Source organism: Sturnus vulgaris, chromosome 17, assembly GCF_052056855.1.
Source record: "Sturnus vulgaris isolate bStuVul1 chromosome 17, bStuVul1.hap1, whole genome shotgun sequence".
Classification (NCBI taxonomy): Eukaryota; Metazoa; Chordata; class Aves; order Passeriformes; family Sturnidae; genus Sturnus; species Sturnus vulgaris.
In genome coordinates this window covers 5257955-5272424 of record NC_142259.1, presented here as the reverse complement: position 1 = coordinate 5272424, position 14470 = coordinate 5257955, and the positions used below count along the sequence as shown (strand labels likewise).

At 47.9% G+C, this 14470-nt stretch overlaps 1 long non-coding RNA gene across 1 annotated transcript in view; it reads right to left on the bottom strand.

Moving 5' to 3' along the window:
* LOC148221796 (uncharacterized) overlaps positions 1-1948 on the bottom strand; it is a 51650-nt gene extending 49702 nt beyond the window's left edge. Inside the window, exon 1 of the long non-coding RNA XR_015807307.1 lies at positions 1895-1948. This is a non-coding gene — a long non-coding RNA (uncharacterized LOC148221796). The remainder of the gene's footprint in view (positions 1-1894) is intronic.
* Positions 1949-14470: the final 12522 nt, after the last annotated feature.

Genomic DNA, 14470 nt, shown 5'->3' with positions numbered 1-14470 from the left:
TCGTGAATAGAGATGGATAAAGACTCCCCAAAATCCAAACTCAGAGCCTCGCCTGCTCCCCATGCCTGGGGGAGGATGCTGCCATGGGAAAGACTTGATTAACCTCTGCACGACATGTGCTGGCACCACACCTACCAAACGATGCCTGAGGAGCCCATGAGCAAGGCGAAGATGGGGTTGGGATTGCAGGAAAATCACTCAAAAGCAAAATGCTGCCCTCAGCGGCCCCACAGAAATGAAAACCAGAGTTTGGAAAACTGGGGGGCGGTTTTTTGAGGAGTTCAGCTTTGCACATCATTGCAACTTCACAAAAACATGAGGAAATTTGGGGCTGAAAGCTTTAAACTCTCGGATGCGATTCCCGCTTAGGCAGAACATTAAATGTGTATTTAAACCAAATTTCTTTTTTTCTTGCTGCATTATTGTAGGATCCTGGAAAAGTAGCCAAGTATTTTACATTGGAAAATGTTACAAAGGAAAAGGCTTCCAGAATTACAGGATCTAATTTTCTTATTTTCCAGGGCACTCCTCTGGCTTTAGCTGTGATCCGTTGACTCGATGGCTCAACACACTGACAAGGAAGGTCTCCTTCTCACCAGTTTTAAGCACAAAAAGTTTTCATGTGGGAAAGATTCAAAAAGCGAAATTTGCACCCTAATTTATAGCTAAAACACCGCACACCCGAGTCACAACTGTTGTCTCCTTTTCCTCTCTCTTCTTCTCCCCCCACCCTCCATCTCCTTTTGTTGTTCCTAGATTTAAAGATCAGCCAGCTTTGTTTGCTATCCAGCCTTATTTTGGGGGTAAAAAGGGTGGATGGGGAAGCAGCAAAAGGGAGCGATTGGCCTGCATCCCTGTTAAAACCCAGGAGCGGGCAGCCAGCTTTCCTCTGGCATCGCCTTTCAAAGCCCATGCCGCAGTCAGCATATTGAATATTTAATGTCCTGATGAGCATTTCCACCTGCTGACACAGGCAAAGTGACAGAACAATACACGCGCTGGAACAAGATCATCAATTGACTCCCCAGTCAGTCTGCCGGGTCAGGCAGTTAAAAAAAATAATAATATAAAATAATCTGTCTGTCTTTCTCCCCCGCCTTGCCCGGGGTCACACATTGCTCCTCTGAGAAGGATTCCCACCTGAAATACATACTTCTTTACATTCCATAGCTTGCCAGGTTCATATGGGCATATAAAGAAGTATGTCTCTCAAGCAGGTAGTTTCAATATGCGCATTTATATGGTCACAGGAGGAAAAATAACGCTGATTTACAATTTACACCCTGAGAGTGAGTTACGGTTCAGTTCAAACCAGCAGAGTTTCCTCCTGCCCAGCCCATGTGCAGACAGACACACATCCCAGCTCCCGATCCTCGCCCGTAATGCTGGGCTGAGCCCTCGGCAGATGATGGATTTTGGGTCCTGGGAAGGGGAACTGCATCATTCACTGGACACAAAGCAGCAGAGGTCCAGTGGCTGCCCTGGCAGGGGTTCTTTGAAACGTAAACGGCACAGAGTAAAAGCCAGCCTCCCACTCCACCTAAAAAGTAGGTGTTTCATTCTAAATCATAAACTTCTAGCCTTTAAAAAAGACCAAAATGTGGTTTACAGGAAAGCCTTTGCTGTATACACATATAGGTTTCATTTCAGACAAAGCCATGTGGGAGAAAGTTAAATATGTATCAATTCCCAATTGCCTCCATCCTACAATTTGGAGACAAAAAGCCAATTTGTTTTCAGAAAGCCAAGAATCGAATGGCCAGCTACTGATTTACAAACCACCACCGGGAAGCACTGCTCCATTCGCCAGAGTAAGAGAACTCATCAGCCCCAGACACGCGATTGCTTTATCAGTAAGTAGAGATTAAAGCATAGGAAGAAGAAAGCATCTTACCTAGTGAATCCAGTGATTTTTCCTCTGCTGGTCACTGGGAGCGAGACACTACCCCGCAGACAATCAACCCCCAAAAGATAGCACATGCCTTTTGGCGCGTTCAGGGCATTAAAAATAAAAAAAAAAATAATTAAAAATTGCTTCTAATAACTCATCCGGTTGAGCTCCACGCCAGCTGAGGGGCTTTGGGAAGACCTGCAGACATAAAAGGCAGCCAAAGCGAGGTGCTGGGAGCTCGGGCCCAAAGCCTTGCCGAGTTCTCCCCGCAGCCCGTGGGCTGCGCGCCCCGCGCTGTGCCCCGGTGCTGCTCGGTCCCGCTCGCAGCCCTGCCTCTCTGCCCCTCTCCCTCGCCTCCCTCGCAGCCGTGCTGAGCTTTAAAGCTCCCTGAACAATGTGGGCCGAGTGGCAGGGCTGCGCTGGCCGCCCGGGCTGAATGGAGACTATAATGGGCAGGATTTAGGCAGGAGCGCGGCGGAGGTCACGCCGGGCGCTGCCTGCTCGCTCAGCAGGGCGGGCACGGTGCCTCCTCACCTGCGCCCGCCGCGGCCGCCGATCGATACCAATTTACAGGCAAATGTGCAATGGCTGCCTCCGTCTTAATGAATTTTACCGTTCCTCACAGTCTTCTAATGAACCCTTTAAAGAGGGTTTAAGTAAACTTAGCAAGTGGCAAACTAAGCACTTCGGAATACCTAATTGCATCGATGCTTCTCACTGCTTTTTAAAATATCACTGCCGGCTGGGGAGCAAATATTTCCCTGCGCCCCATCGACTTCCAGCAGCACTGAAAAGCAAAGGCCGCGTGGAGCCCGGGTGTAAACCCGCTGTGCTCAGCCCCAAACCCCAAAATCGCTTCACACCCCTCACACAACACCGGCACATGCCTCGGTCCTGGCTCTGTGCAGCTTCCCCCTCATTCCCTCGGTTTGTTGGCCCTCTTAACCATCATTATTTGTCTCATTTAAAGGCAAATTTCAACCTTTAGTTTGGATTAAGGGGAAGAGAGATGGAGCTGTGGCCCTGGTGTAATGCATGACTGCAGTGAAATTAAAGCAAAGGGAGAGCCGAAGTGTGAGGGAAAGTCTGAGTGATTCAGATGTTTTAAAAAACCCAATCAAACAACAAAAACAAAGTGTTGGTGGTGGGGTGTTGCACAGCCAAGCACTCCATGGTATTGGATTTCCTTCAGACTGACAGCAGTAGGACAGCTACTTGACTTCTTGGGCTGTTAAACATCTGCACCTTGTACCCAATTTGATTTCCTCAAATGCATTTGACATGGGCTGTCCTAAGCAGTCCCCAACTTCTGCAGACTAGCAGGATAGCAGCCACAAGCCACCTAAAGCAAGCCATGTGGAAGAGCTTTTTAAAAAATGACCTTTTAAATCCTTACTAGAACTGAAGACAATGACACAACCACAGCAGCAGAGTTCATTGTGGCGATTCAAATTTGCTTTGAGGTGCTGGGTGGAATCTTATGCTTTCCAGGGTTGTGTCTTTTGGTGGAGAAGCAGACAAATGGCCATGATGGTGCCTTTAATGTAACACCAGAGGCACCCTGTGGATCCCATCCTCCAGCTAACACCAGGAGTAGAGTGGTGGTGGGTGAACATCAGCCACTATCCTCAACCCACTTGGGCTCGCTGAGCTCCTACGCTTGCTCTTGGCACAAAACCATGCGCAATAAAACTGTGGCTGCTCTGGAGAGAAAAATGGACGGGGACCTGGATCATGCAGAGGCCGAGGGGCAAATAAAAGGGGAGGGAAGAGCCTGACGTATTGCCTGAAGGCGAAAGGGGAAGGAGCGGGGTGAGAGGGATGGAAAGCAACATGCTGTATATTATATCCCTGCTGCCCCAGGCTCAAGGTGCTGCTCAGGTCCAAGTGGCAAAGTCAAACTGAAGCTGTGCAGCACAAACCTTTGGGGACTTTGAAGCCGGTCCCTCTATAGGGCTGGGCACTGGAGAAGGGAGATGCCAGCGGGGCCGAGGTGGAGGCAGGCGCTCGTCCCAGCACAGCCCATGGCACAGAGACTGGGCTCAGACCTCGGGAGCCACAGACACAACCATCTGCTCGAGAGGAACCCAGCAATTAAACTGACAGCACAAATCACGGATTTCTGCCTATACAATTACACAGTGCACACTCCCTCCGGCACAGGCACACATATACCTGTATCCACACTCCCCACACAGCCTGGAGATGGGCTGTGTCTGGGTGATACATTACACCTGCTTGTATATAGCACTTATATACCTGTGCATAAAGATGTGTATAAAATATCCATATGCATGCTATAAAACGTACCTAAATCTGCATGAGTGTGTGTGTGCACCACAGTATCCACCTCACCAAACTGGTGTCTGTATATTCATGTGATAGATACCACCACTATCATATAAAATATAATGAACCACAGTCTACTCTGAGTTGCAGAAGCAATAACAGCCAATTGATGCTACACTTCATGTAACCTGAATTCCAAACCCTTGCAGGGAAACCTAACTTCTCCTCCCCATATTCCCTTTCTGATCGTCCACAAACCATGCACCTGTAATTAATAATCATTTCTCAGCATTTTAACAGTTAATCACCACAGCATTGAGATCATTGCAAGTTAGGCTAAGTTTAACCACCTTTCACCCTTTTGCTCTGCCTGATATCAGCACTAGTTTGTTGCAAATAAATAAATAAAGCCCCAATCCCCCCAGGTGTCATTAGCCAGCCTGTGTCTGAATTAGGCATTTAAAGGCCGGTTTAACCTTGCAGAACGGTTGCATGTCAAAGTTCTAACATTTCAGTTCAGATTATTCTAGTGCACTGCTTGCTCTGCAGTTTGTTAGTTTTTGTTGCTTTTTTTTTTTTTTTAAATGCGGAGTGTGCCACGGCAGAACAAAAAAAAAAAAAAAAAGGAGGGGGGTGAGGTTTCCTAAGCGATCCACAGATTAAACACACATCCAGCACATCCTCACACAGACACACACACACATACATTTGCCGGATGCAGAAGCCCACATTTAAGTCCCCGGGTAAGTTGGATGGGCACTCAGTCCTGCATTGGCCAGGAAAAGTGTTTAAACCAAGCTGAGCTGGTAGCGGTTAAAGGCAAGACAGGGAGCAGAAGAGAGGGGGAAAAAAAAAAAAAAAAAGACATACCAGTTAGGAGCTTCTGTTGCAGCAGAGGACTCACCAGAGCACTAGCTGAAAGCTGAATCAGCTTTCGAGAGTTAGGGATGCATAGAGGAGGGTCATGGAATCACAAGGTAATAATGCGCTTCATGCTGCAGCCGTCAGCCTTCTCCTTATAGCCAATCTCTAATGCAGGAAGGGAACAGAGAGCAGGCCCAGGGATGGGATTAGTCCTCACTTGGAGAGAAAAAAAAAAAAAAAAAAAATTAAAAAAAAAAAAAAAATCACCAGGCAAACCCTCCCCTCCCACCCACCCTTACCTCGCCCCCGCCGCCCAGCACCGCCACAACTCCATGCGTCCATCCCCGCTGCCGCACCGCATCGCAGCGCGGTGCCGCGGGGTGCGGGGAGGCAGCGCGGTGCCGCGGGGGCTGCGCGGGGCGGGCGGGGAGCGCGCTCGGGCAGCGCCGCGGCCAGCCGCGGGTTAAGGAGCAGCCACCGTGCCCGCCCGGATTGCAGCACACCTTGATGCGAGAGGCTGCGCCGGCACAAGTGCCTGCGCCCCCCCCACCCCCCCCCCCCACCCCTTCCTTCCCTCCTCCTCCTCCTCCTCCTCCTCCTTGTCACCCCCCCCCCGGGGGGTCAGCCCGGGCTGGGGGTCAGGCTGCGGGGGGATGCACACGGCTGGGGGGGGGGGGGGGGAGGATGGAGGAGGGAGGGGGGAGCTCTGGTCAGGACGCGAGTCCACCTTTCCAGTGCTTATATACCCAACGAAGCATCCCAAACACGCACCCCCGGGCGCGCGGCCCCTGCTCCTGCTCTTCCCTCCCTGACCATATTTAGTCAACCACGGCAAAAAATAGCCCGTCAGCTGGAGCCTGCCGAGCAGGGCTTGGAGTTCAATCGCTCCTCGCAGCCCATTGACTACTGGTCCTGCAGGGTCCTGACTCTGCCTTTTTTTTCCCCTCTGCTATTTTTAGCTAGGCCAAATAAAGAGGGAGCTCATCTTACTACTCTGTGCCGGCCCGAGGTTTCGCGGGGCCCTGGCTATGTTTGGTAAGTGCCAGCGTTGAGAGGCGCAGAGCGGAGACCTTGCCCATGACAGAAAACCTTCCGCTGTCTCCCGCTTTGGTTCTTTTCTTCTCCATTTCTTTCTTTCATTTGTATTTCTTCCTCCATGCTAGAAAGGCTTCCAGGTGAGAAGGTGGAGAAGAAGCTCAAAGGATCTCGATTTTCACCTTACAGAAGGAAGAACTGTGTTTCAAAAACCTCATGCTGGGGCCAAGTCCTTCACCACAATGTCCGGGACACCTCACTGTATGGCCACGCCTGTCCTCCTGTGTCTCCAAAGGTGCTGAAGGCTGGGAAGGTGTTGGACTTTCTGCCCTACATGGAGAGCACTGAGGAGCCTCATTGCCAGGCAGGGAAACCCCCCTGTCAGGGTGGGTTAATGTGGATCACCAGCACAGCGCTGTCTCCTGGGTTATGACACCACAGGATCTTTCCAACCTCCAAAGTTTCATCCAGCAGTACAGCAAGGGGGGGAGATTTTGGCAGTGCAGGCACTGCCCTTGCTTTGTGCCAAAAGAAGCAGGTGAACATGTCTTAAAACTTGAGTTACACCCAGCTTCAAAGTGAAGATGTGCAGGGCCCTGGGGAGGTCACCTGGGGATAGCAAGTGAATGATGACAGACATGGCAATGTCTGCTCTCAGCCAACCTGTCCTGCTTGCCTGCAGCAGACCCCCATTCTGGAGTACCTCTCCAATCCCATGTCCCTCCCTGCCAAGCTCTCTCCAGGTCTCCACACCTCACTGAGGCTCCCCAGAAGGATCATGACATCTCAGAGCCCAGGGGTACCTCATGTTTCTGACAGACCAGCGCTGTGGGTGGGTTTTGGGGGATCAGGAGGAGCCAGCCATGGTTCCTGGCAATGGAACTGGCAACGGATGCTTGGGTGGAGGTGGCTGGATGTGGATCTGGGTTGGGAAGTTTGCATGAGCCTGGTGAGGTGCCCAACACCCTCTGCTCCTATCAGCGATCCATGGATGTGGAGCAATGTGTGACAGGGACGGCCACCCACAGAGACCTGGCACTGTGACCCCAGAGGACACCTCCCCTCAGGACATCCATGTCAGACTGTCAGGCAACACTCATCTGAGGCTGTTAGATTTGTTGGGAGCTGATAGCAAGACATCTAAGGGTAGGAAATGCCTGCAGGAACCACCCCATAATGCCACGAGGTGGGAAAGGCTCCCAGGAGGTCCCAGAGGTGCTTTCCTGTGCTTCCAGAGCTCCCCAGCTCTGAGGACAATGCCAGAAATAGCCACTACCAGTGACATCTCTGCTCTCTTTCTTGAGCTGCTTTGGCTTTTTCTCTGTCTCAGCCTGAGTCTGTGCTGGGAACCTGGATTCCCCTCTGCTGCCCCCCACTCCCAAGGACGGGCTGTTCCACATTGTCACTGTTTGGACAGCCCAGGACAGGTGTGTGGCAGCAAAACCACGAAGTTTTATGTTCCTGTGGTGCCAGACCCATCTCTGCAGCAACCACAACATAGAGCAGACCCCAGGAACCAAACCTGCCACCTCTCATGGGACTGGCAGTAGGGACAGAGATTGTAGGAGAACCTCTCCCCTATCCCCATTCCTCAGCCCCAACATGAAGTTTGTGACCACTGCTGTCCCCTCTGCTCATTTCCCCATGGAACAGCTGGGAATTTCTCCACAATGACATAAACCACTGTTGGGTTTTTCTCCTCCCTTTTTCCATTGTTGCAGGGATGTCCAAGCTGCTCCTCCCTGGACATCAGTCAGGACTGTCGGTGCTTTTCCAGCCCGTGCCCTTTCAACAACTGAAGCCATGCAAGTCCTTCTCCACCCTGGCTCACCTCAGGATAACCCCAGGAAGGTTTTACCTAAAATACCAGCCCAGCCAGCACAGGGGAACATTGCTTGGTACTCCCTGGGGAGCCCTTGGGGCTTTTGAGAGCCCAAGCACCAGGAGCAACAGGTTCTGCTGCTGTTTTGGGGCTCATCTGAAATCACAAAGTGCCCGGGGTGTGTGGCTCCCTGTGCCCCAGCAGGACCCTGCCCCGGCCACAGGGGAGCTCTTAAGAACCACTCACTCCTACAGCACAACCATGCCCTTCTTTGGATGGAGGGAGCTGTTATCACATCCCTGACAGGTTCCCTGGGGTTGAGAATCCATCCTGACACTGAGATATGTTGGGAACAGGAGCAAACTATGAAGGGATATGAACCAACAGCATATCTCTGAGATGTGAATTAAGAGATTGTTGAAAACCCAAACCCGGGTTCTGCACACAGATTTCCTCTCTTCACTAATTGCTTTAAAAACCACACTCACCCCTGAGCTCCTAATGGGACTAAAATATCTGTGTTCTCTCCAAAGTACGTGGCATCTTTTTATCAGGACTTGGATTGGGGCTTGCTCTATGGGCTGATAATGCTGGGAGTTTGGGATGCAGGAAGTGCTGGGAGAGATGGGGCCTGGATGTGCAACCACCACCGTCAGACAGGCTTTATATATATGTATATATATGTATATATTTGCATACATATATACACATATGCCTAATAATATATTCATGTGTGCACATAATAATTCTGCATTAAAACTCCTCTAAACGAAGAAACCTGAGGAAGCTGCACGGCAGCCTGTAAAACTGAGCCAGTTCAAAGTGATATGTGAGAGATTGCAACACTCCAAAGAAAATGCAAGATGTTACTTTAAAAGAACCAGGCTCGGGCTTTTGAATTTATGTAACCTAAACTGATTTTGTCTGTTTAAAATTGTTGTTGCGTGTTGGGAATCTCAAAGAGGTGAGGAGCAAAGCTGCAGACGTTTCCTTTGGAGTCCAAGATTACAAACCCCTTTGCTTTTCCCTTCAGCTCCAAAGCTGTTAATGGTTTGCTTCATTTTATTAACAGCAGACAAGGAAAAAAAAATTCCTCCTTGGAGCCTGTGTGAGGTGACAAGTTGGATAATAACAGCTCCTTTGGAAGTTTTTATAGTGCATTAGGCAAACATAGTGGATGTTTATAGACTTTTAAAAATGCTGATTATATAAAAATGCATTTATAGCCTTCTAAAATACCAAGCTACTGTAATATAAATATTTCCAATAATAAAAACTAAAAATGCGAATTATTGGCTTGATTGGAGCATTTTTTAAATTGATTTCTCCTTTTCTTTGGGCCAAAATCTGAACTCAAACCATAAGACTGGCCAATACCCTGTGAAATGAGTCAGGTCAGTCAGGTTTTCACATCCTGCAGAAGATGCTGCACTGTCCTGGGATGAAGCCAATGACTGAACCATGCACCCCATTCCCCTTTGCAGCACCTCAACCACCTCAGGCTCAAGGGAGCTCCTGGAATGTTCATTGCACCTCCCAGGAACCTGCTGGCCCAGCCACCTCTCCAGCTCACTGCTGCTGGGGAGGCTCTTGGTCACCCAGTGGTTGGTCTTCTTCTCTTCTCCATAAGAACTTGTATGAATAATTAATTTTTTATTGGCACAGAAGCCTGAGTGTGGCTCTGTCCTGTTCCAAGCTGATAAGGTTGCTGGGGATGTTCCTTCTCCCTTTCTTGTCTTTTTTTTCCCCTACTTTGACACGAAAATTCCATCAGTAGGTGGAATTAGCTTTTGCCAATGGCAGTTGTCTCAACATAGATAAATTCTTTCAAAAAATTAAGCTGCTGACAATTTGGCATCTTCTTACCAAAAAATACTCCAAACACTTAGTGAAAAATGAGTTATTCTTTATTTTATAGAAGCAATTTTGTTTCTTTGTCTTTTATTAATAATTGAGAAAGACCAACTCTGGGCTTTGGAGGTGCCTGCAAAGTCTCTGAAATCAGCATCAGATCAGGCTTTTACATCATACAAAACACAGTTTAACCCAAAAGAAAGGGATTTATTTCAATTTCGTTTCCCTGGAGCTAATTTTCTTCCTTCTGATCATTTAAGTTCACTTTTTTAAATAAAAAAATCACTGGGTTTTTTTGGTTGGTTTTTTTTTTTTTTTTTGCTGTGTCCCACCTCTCCAATAACAGAGCTCATTGCAAAATTTCCCATTACTTAGAGAAAATCTCAGCCCCACTGGCGAGGAAGGATGGAGGGAAGATGCTGCCTACAGCTCTGCCACCAGATGAAGGCAGCAATTGCATCACCATTTTGCAACATAACAGTGCTTAAAAACACATCTTGTAACTTCTCCCAGAGGCCAGCTCCAACCTTCTCTGCTGTACACAGACATAACCCATCTGTGTGACACACACAATTCCTGCCATATCATGAAAAAGGTGGGCTAGGTTTTGGTTTTTTCCCCCCCATGGTTTTTTCCTCTCATTTGGTGTTTCTAACAAGAGAAAGAAAATAAAGTTGTTTTGCAAACTAATGACAAAGGGAAGTGATGTTCATTAACAGCACAGTAGCGACTCCTTTTCCCCTCAAAATCCTAATGTGGGAGGCAGTGTTGTGTTGGTCTCCCTCGTTTAATTGGGAAACTGAGGCAGGAGAAGGAGTTGCTTTGCCTGGGAAGGAAAGGACCAGCTGGGGGGTGCTGGGGCTGTTCCCCAGTTCAGCCACCTCCAGGGCTTATCAGCCTCTCTGTTGGCAGATGAAACAGTGACATTGGAGATAACTGAGCCAGTTACCCACAGCTGACGAGTTCATTCGCATATTGAGGTGGTTTTTTTTGTTTTTTTTTTTTTCGCTCAGCAAGATGTGAGGGTTGGGTTTTTCCTTGACTTTTCAGAAGCTGTGGAATGCAGCTGTCGGATGCTCTCACAAGGATGAAATACGGCTGTTCCAGGGGCTGCCTGGGAAGCTTTGGCTCTCTCTGTATGCACATATATGCAAATCCAGCATGTTGTGCCTGCAGTTTGCATGTGTAATATAATACTCTTGTTTTGGAAGGTATTTCCCTGAAGACAATATCCACCTCGCCTCCCAACACAAATGTTTTTTAATTATTTGAGCTTTTTTCCCCTTCATTGCTGGAGCAAAATGAACAGTGGGCAAAAATACAGAACAAAATATTTTCATAGTGCTCTGTTTGCTTTTAAAGTACCCATCTCTCAGATACTTGGCTCTTACTGTAGTTTTAAAAGATTATGCTATCATACTCTAAGGGAAAGAACAAAGGACCACTCATAAATTTAACCAAACTCCCCATATTTTCCAATCTGTCTGATGTCTCTGAAATCTGGGATCTTCTTTTGTGTCAGGACATTTATGTCTTCTCCAATGTCCTTCCAACAATACGTGTTCCAGCAACAGGGATTGCATTATATACTGTGGTTTTGTTTGTGGCAGAACAAAATTAAATGAGTACATAAATTACTCTGCTCCTGGAATAAAGAAACAAGCTAAAGAGCGCTGTTGCTTTTTTTCTTTTTTTTTTTCTTCCAAGTGGGGTAGGTTTTTTTGATAGGATGAGTTAGTTTTCCTGAAACCATGTGCAAATTAAAAAGTTCACAGTTCAGGCTTATTGTGAAGACTAAATCTCAGCCTCATTTTGAGAGGCGGCGTATTTAGGAAGACACATTTGGATTTATATAAGAACTTGTAATTGGCTTCCCGCATCTTCCTTGAGCAAGCGTGCCTCCCGCCCCTCCCAGATTAATTCCGATGGGGCTTAACAGCAAAAAAGGATGCTTGTGGCTTGGTACACTCTACAGAAATATCTCCTGACGGTCATGGAGCTCTGCAACATTCCACGGCCTCAAAGAACTAATTCCAGAAATGCAGTGGTGCTCTTTGCACCCACAGGTGCAGCCTGGTGCAGGGCACTGTCCTCAGAGAGGTTTTAAAGCAGCAAGAAGAGCATCCTTGGAGGGATGAGAGCTGAAGCAGGGACACATTAGTGGAGAGAGTCCAAGTCCCCTTGAGCACCTCCACACCACCCCCTGAGCACAAACCTGCTCTCAGTTCTCTTACCCGGCTCCCCCTCCACTGCAAACCTCAGAGCAGGAGTGCCTGGGGTCCCTGCTGGTGGCTGGCCAGAGCCTGGGCTATACAGACTGGTTTGAGAGCAGAGGAATTGGGGGAGGATGCGGAGAAACCAGATCAGGAGCTGACACAGGAGATGCTCAGGCTGGTGGGAAAGCAGAGTGCTGGAAGGGCTCCGCGCTTTATTGCTCAAACACATCTTTTCCGTGCGTACAGGCTAAGGTAACAAGATGCATGATTTATTTAGCACAGGGAAAGCAGCTGTTCAGAGGCAGTGCAGGGGTTTTTAGGCAATCATGTTCAGTTCCTGAGGAGTCCCATTTACAAATGCTCACTGCTTCATTTTACCCCCTCCCAGCCTCTCGCTCCCCCGCCGTTATCTCGCCATCAGGCTCACGGATGCCTCAGGCTCTCACTCAGCCCTTTCGTCTGCCTGCACTTCAATTTCCTGAAGTTCTTGGGACTGCCTGGCTCTGAGGGTCACCCCACCATCGTTATCTAATCTAGGAGACTATTTCTGAGTTTCTCACAGTGTCTGAGCCAAGGAGTTCCAGCAGCATTGTGGCATTAAAAGCAAGGCACCCGCTGCAGCCCGGGGCTTTGTGAGGCTTTGCTGCTTGCCCAGGAGCAGGTGAGACATCTTTGAGGGACCTGTGCCAGCAGCTTTGTGCTCAGTGCTCAGATCAAACCCTCAGCAAGTTCATCTTTCCTTCCAGTCTGTGTTCCCACCCAAAATGCATTACACAGGACTCGTATGCGTGGCTATGACTGGGGGTCAACCTCATCCATACAAATAATATCTTCTCCTCTTTTGTCCTATTCCAGGGCTGGGAATGAAACCACAGAAGTTCTAGACACAATGTTGGTGGTGCAGGGCTCACCAGCTCCCGGGGCTCGAGGTTTGGGAGTCACCTGGGAAGCACAGCACGTACCCTCAGCCCTTCTGCAGAATTTCTAAGCGGTCTGGAATTAACTGTTCTCCTGCAAGTAACTCACTAATAGACGTGATTAGCAATTAAGAAAAACATTATTATCTGTCACATGGGAATGAGGAAATATTCACTGCAAACCTGTGCGTGACAGCAGTAGGAAAAGTGTCCAGGAAAGCTAAGAAAATATCAGTGGGACAGTGTCATGGTAAAGGTTATCATGGGCAAAGACATATTGATGGGAGAAGAAACCAACAAGTTGATCCTTGAAGGATGGGAATGAAGAGCAGTGCCACAGCAGAGTGGGCACCATGTTGCACTGGCAGCAGAAAGTAATTTATCACAAAATATGGGGGAAAGTTCTTCTGAAAGATCCAAGAAACCCAAGTAAACCAGGTTTAGTTAGGACACAGCCCTCGTGAGCCATGAACATACAGTGGCACTGATGGGATTTTGTCCATTCCTTTCGGTCAGGCTTCTCTATTTATTTAACATTAACCAATTTATTCAAGTGTAAGCTAAGAACCGGTGGATTATAATAAATATTTATTGAATTTTAACAAATCTGGAGGACCTGTATGTATATTAATCCTCATTATAAGTGCTGCCACTTGCCACTTAACCTACAGAAGCTGCCTTCCAAATTTATTATATTAAATACATATTTGAGATGACTAATTTACAGCATTAGCAGAATACATTTATGTCACTTTCCATATTTCCTGGTTTTGCCAGCTCCTTATTTCTGAGAATCTCTCAGGAACCAGCCAACAGGCCCCAAAACTACAAGTGAAATGAATATTTTTGAGAAGTTCACTAACCACTTTGTAAACTAGAAGTCCTGAGAGAACCAAACCCCAGACGTGTGAAGGACAATGCTAGAGCCAAAGGTCTCCTTGGAGGTAGAAGCAGAGAGCAGATGCCCCAACCTTCTCCTTCTGGGGCCATCAGGAGTCTGATCCTTTTCCTCAGTCACATGTTTTACTGCATAGATAGAAGTCAAAGTCCTGTCTGCTATTCCTCCCATGAATGTGATTAAATTTCGCTTTCATCTTCAAAACTTAGTGAAATGCCCACAGACTGTGAATGCCCAATCCACCTTCCTTTAGGAATCCATGCCAGGAAGCCTGAGGGTCATCATCCAAAACTCACTGCAGTCAATAAATGGCTTATTTTGATGCCAGTGGCACAGACCCAGATTTTCTAAGTCCAGCTTCTGAAAGCATCTGTGGGTTTTGCACAGATCTGACTTGGGGCTACAATTTTCCAAGCAAATCCTGGATCTCTCCTTGATTTTTGTCCTGGAATTGAGCGTGTCCCACAGTGAGTGTGCAGTGAGGTGTGTGCCCATTCCACAGCAGGGGTGAGGTGTGTTGTTCTGCAGTAATGGCATGGTAACTCCATTAGAAATAATGGTAATTATATTGTGACTCACCTTAACGCTACTAGATTATATCCTAATGACTGTTCAGTTAATTCATTTTTATTGTCTGTGTCTTGGAATGGAGTTTTTGGAGTGTGCCGCTAATGCATTGGAAAT